General features: G+C 38.5%; 1 protein-coding gene across 1 annotated transcript in view; it reads right to left on the minus strand.

The window, feature by feature from the left end:
- The window catches only part of optc (opticin), a 69,724-nt gene extending 65,163 nt beyond the window's left edge, over positions 1-4,561 (minus strand). Inside the window, exon 1 of the mRNA XM_070443455.1 lies at positions 4,479-4,561. The gene's annotated coding sequence lies outside the window, so the exon portion shown is untranslated. The remainder of the gene's footprint in view (positions 1-4,478) is intronic.
- Between the last annotated feature and the right edge of the window lie 367 nt (positions 4,562-4,928).

Here is a 4,928-nt window from a genome sequence, read left to right on the forward strand (position 1 = left end):
ACAGAATAAGAATAAGTTCAATGCCCTGGGGGCTACGAACAATTGGGGAAAGTCGTTTCCTGGTAGTAATGCTGGTTACCGCCACTCTGATAACGTTTTTTCCGGCTGTAGATAATGGCACAAAAAAAATTCTGGGTAATATGTAAGAAATAACACACAAAAAACAAAATACTGCTAAGTTGCTTAAGAGCTAAAGCAGAGCTGCCATATCTGTTGGCACCTATCAACCTGCATTCAGAAAGACTGTCAGGGTTAGGAACATTGTGAGGTGACTACCTAACCATTTAAACTGGAACAACCATATCAGTAATGATTGAACATTTTTGATTTGATTAGTTTAGAAATATGCATGTTATTTATCTTTGTGTATCATAAGATTAATCAGTCTATCGATGTACATGCAAAACACAGATATTACAAACAATTTCAAATCTGCAGACAGCATGCTGGGTTTAAATTGTTTTACCATTGTTTTCAGAACTTACGGTAATTTTGCCTGCCAATTATATGTATACCCGCCAAAATAATAACCAGTTTGTACAGTTACCCAATGCTGTCGTAACTTTTGATTAGTTTAGAAATATGCATGTTATTTATCTTTGTGTATCATAAGATTAATCAGTCTATCGATGTACATGCAAAACACAGATATTACAAACTGTCACGATCGTCATAAGAAGCGGACCAAGGCGCAGCGTGAAAGAAAGACATCTTCTTTAATTCAATGAAGACGAAACAAAACGAACAAAAACAACCAACAGACGACCGTGAAGCTATATAAAACAAAATAGTGCTGACACTAAACACTACACATAGACATAGACAATTACCCACAAAAGCCTACTGTCTATGGCTGCCTTAAATATGGCTCCCAATCAGAGACAATGAATGACAGCTGTCTCTGATTGAGAACCATTCAGGCAACCATAGACTTGCCTAGACAACTATACTAAACCCAACCCCATACACAAAAAAAAAAACTATACAATACAACCACCCAAGACGAGACAAATACATACAAAACATCCCCCCTGTCACACCCTGACCTAACCAAAATATTACAGAAAACAAAGAATACTAAGGCCAGGGCGTGACACAAACAATTTCAAAAAATCTACCTGCAGACAGCATGCTGGGAAATATAATATGTTTTACCATTGTTTTACAGTAACTTACAGGTAATTTGCTGCCAGTCAGTTACCGCAAATAAAACTGTTTTACAGTACCAATGCTGTTACTGTAATCCATTGACAGTACCCTTACAGGTACTGTAATTTATTGTAAGGGATGAGGGAGACTTGTTTGAAGTATTTTGTGTGTGCTTTTGTGTGTGCGGTCCCGTGTGGCTCAGTTGGTAGAGCATGGCACTTGCAACGCCAGGGTTGTGGGTTCATTCCCCACGGGGGGACCAGGATGAATATGTATGAACTTTCCAATTTGTAAGTCGCTCTGGATAAGAGTGTCAGCTAAATGACTTAAATGTAAATGTAATGCTTGGTTTACAATGGAAAATTATTTATTTGTATGAGGTGCCTTTCTGATTGTATGTTTTTTCTAAAACATAAAACAGCACTGCCACAAACAAAGTAATGCATATAAAATAACAAAACAGGTACCAATTAACTAAGAATAAAATATAACATAAAATAATTAGCAAATGTTTTCTCGTTTCAAAAGATGTGCTTTGATTTTGTTGCCCGCGCGTTTTTTTGTGTGGCATTCTATTGTGAATATTCACAAATACGGTGAGCGAAAGGCTACTGTGTTTTCCGTATTTTTATTACGGTATTTTTCCCGTATTTTTTTCTCGTTTTTTTTTTACGGTAATGGCCATAATACGTCAAAGATTTCTTGGACGTAGATTTGTTCCCCAACAGTGCAATGTAATTTACGGTACTCTACTGTATTCAGTTTATACAGTATGTCACAGTTTCTTGAACAGTAATTTACCTTGTCTATTAAAGGAATATTTTCTTCAGTATATGCATAACTTATAACTTTTGCTTTTTGTGCTATGTTGCTCTGCATTCTATGTCTTGCTTGTCCTATGTTCCTCTGTGTGCTCACTGCTCAATGATTGTCTGTATTGTAATTGTTTTTAATAACCTGCCCAGGGACTGCGGTTAAAAATTAGCCGGCTGGCTATACCCGGCACTTTCACTGAAACGTTGATTAATGTGCACTGTCCCTGTAAAAATAAAAATAAACTCAAACTCAAACCAATGTAGACATTCTTTAAAAAAAATGGATATTGTGCTCCAGAGGGATAACTTGAAATAACATGATGTTCGTTAATCAGGGGCGGACTGGGACCAAAAATTGTCCCTGCCATTTCTAACACACCAGCCCATGTTTTTTATTGAGGTCCGCACAACGACCCTTTTTTTTGTTTGACTCAAGTTAGACAGGCCCACTAGGCTCAAAAGGGATCACATTTTTTAAAAAAAATTGACGAAGAGGAGGAAGGCTGCCGTTACAACAGTGATCTGATGCTCCTGTCCAATAAATATTGAGGGTCTTATCCTGCTGACTTGATGATTAATGCTTCACTGCCATTTTGTCAAATATTAATCTCATCATGTAGAGTAGCCTACCCTTACAGCCTACCCATTCTGTATCTGCTAGCTGTTAGCTAGAGCGCAAGTGCCAAGACCAGAGTAGGAGCATTTGCTATTTAACGCAACAGTTTTTGTCACAAAACTATTTGCTGAGTTGGAAATGCGATGGAAACACAGTGAWTTTAAGATTTTTATTCGGTACATGAAAACTAAATTTTGTGTCCACTATGTCATCACACACTGATTTTTATCCGCAACTGTTTGGTGGAAACACCACTGGCAGAAAAATTTGCACATTTTCTTAATGAGGATTTTAGAATATTCAKATGAAAATCTGTCACCAATTGGATGAAAACCTAACTATTGGCGCAGGAACAACTGACTCACCTTATTATCAACACACCTGCTGGTAACTCTTAACTGGTTAGGACAGCTCATGAGGTGTCATAAATATCTGTGTACTAAATGGGACTCTTATGACTAAAGAAGCTTCAGGCTTAGCTCCTACACACACACACACACACACGCATATACGCGCACATACACATGAAAAACGCACACACTCACGCGCACACACACACACACAAACTCTCTCTTTCTCGCTCTCTCTTTTCACTCCATGTACCAATAAAGCTCTGTTATCCTCCTTCACACATTCCTCTGCGAAGTGTTTTTTACAGGCGGGCACAGGCCAAGATAAAGGAAGATAAGAATTAAGGGAAAGTAGAGAGGTCAAGAAAAGGAGTGAGGGACTAAGGTCATGGAGGAGGAGGAGGCAGAGGAGGAGGAGTAGGAGGACATTAGGCTGAAGAAAGGAGAGTAAACACAAACATGCTGGGTTGTTAGGTTGACCCAACAGCTGGGTTGCAGGTGTTGGATCACTTAGTTGGGTTGCTTTCTTTAAAAACAGCTGGGGTTTGCTGCTGGGTACTGGGTTATTGGTGCTGGGTTATTGAGATATGGAGGCGTAGTTTAGTAAMGGTGTGGTTTTCATAGTTCTTTTTAGCCACCCATAATAGTGTGAATGTGGCCCTTAAATCAAAGGCATTTTTGTTGACATTATGTGAGCTCTGAAACGCTGCGGGGACTATATGCATGAGTGCAATCAACAGATGTTAAARATCCCCACTTGCCTTTAAAACCACTGGGAAATATACCATTACTTTTAATTGCCATGAAAAAATGCATGCAGTCAGACTATAAATGCCAATAKATCTATCTCTTCCTATTAAATGGATGTACTTGAATACAACATTATGGTTCATGGATGCATGTCTTTGTATTGAATAACAATGGCAGCAATGTATTTAATTATTGTGCGTAAATATGTGTATAAAACACTATAGAAAATATATGAATATATTGCAATGGAAATGTTTCAAATCTTTGCCAGTGGCATTATAATGCATTGCAATTTGTGGCTATGTAGTTATGAGTAAATTGAATGAGTGTGTCTAAGCTAATGAGTGTGTCTAAGCTATGTGAAAACTAACTCTCTCACACATAACACATTKAAGCTGCTTTGACCTTGGCTGCTCTGGCAAACATGTGTAAGAAGGTATTAGTCAAAATGTTGACAAAGAACATGACGTAAACATACTACAAACATGATTGTTTAGTAAGTAAAGCTATTAAATAACAATGTTACTTTGTATCACATTTTTATTTCACTCTAGTAAAAGTAATCCAGTCCGGCACAAATAATACATTGAAATACCCAGGTTTTTCTCAGGTGATAAACTATTTAGTTAAGAGAAAATATGTTTCCAAAGAACAAAGGGACATTATAAGAAAGTCTTTCTATTTTTCAGTAGCAACAGAGTACTTCAACTGAGAACATCTGTAAAAAAAAAAATCATATATATAAAATGTTTCTACAAATGCATTCTCTTTTCTATTGGACCATGCTCTTTACCTGACCTGGCAGCTGCCTTCCCAGTCACCAGGRCTCTGTTTGGAGATCTGCTTCCACACACACCAGACCGACAGTTATTCACTGCCCAACCCCTTGTCCGTTGCTCCACTGGCATTCACATGGACAATTTGTCAGTGAGTTGCATGCTGAAGTGTAAGTTATTGTTTCTAGTTGGGCTYCCATGGCCAGCAAATCATTCCCGGCTTCTAATTGGATCAATGACGGCCAACCCCGGCCAAACGCTGGCCCAATTGTACACAGCCCTATGGGACTTCCAATCACYGCCAGATGTGATACAGCCTGGAATRGAACCAGGGTCTGTAGTGACGCCTCTTGCACTGAGATGCAGTGCCTTAGACCGCTGCACCACTCAGGAGTCCAATCTAGCTGCAGTCATATTTTATCTACACAATGCATTTCTGTCTGAACATTCTGTAAGTGGCCATTCTCCTGAA

The sequence above is a fragment of the Salvelinus sp. IW2-2015 genome, linkage group LG1 (genome assembly GCF_002910315.2).
Source record: "Salvelinus sp. IW2-2015 linkage group LG1, ASM291031v2, whole genome shotgun sequence".
In the NCBI taxonomy this organism is placed as follows: domain Eukaryota; kingdom Metazoa; phylum Chordata; class Actinopteri; order Salmoniformes; family Salmonidae; genus Salvelinus; species Salvelinus sp. IW2-2015.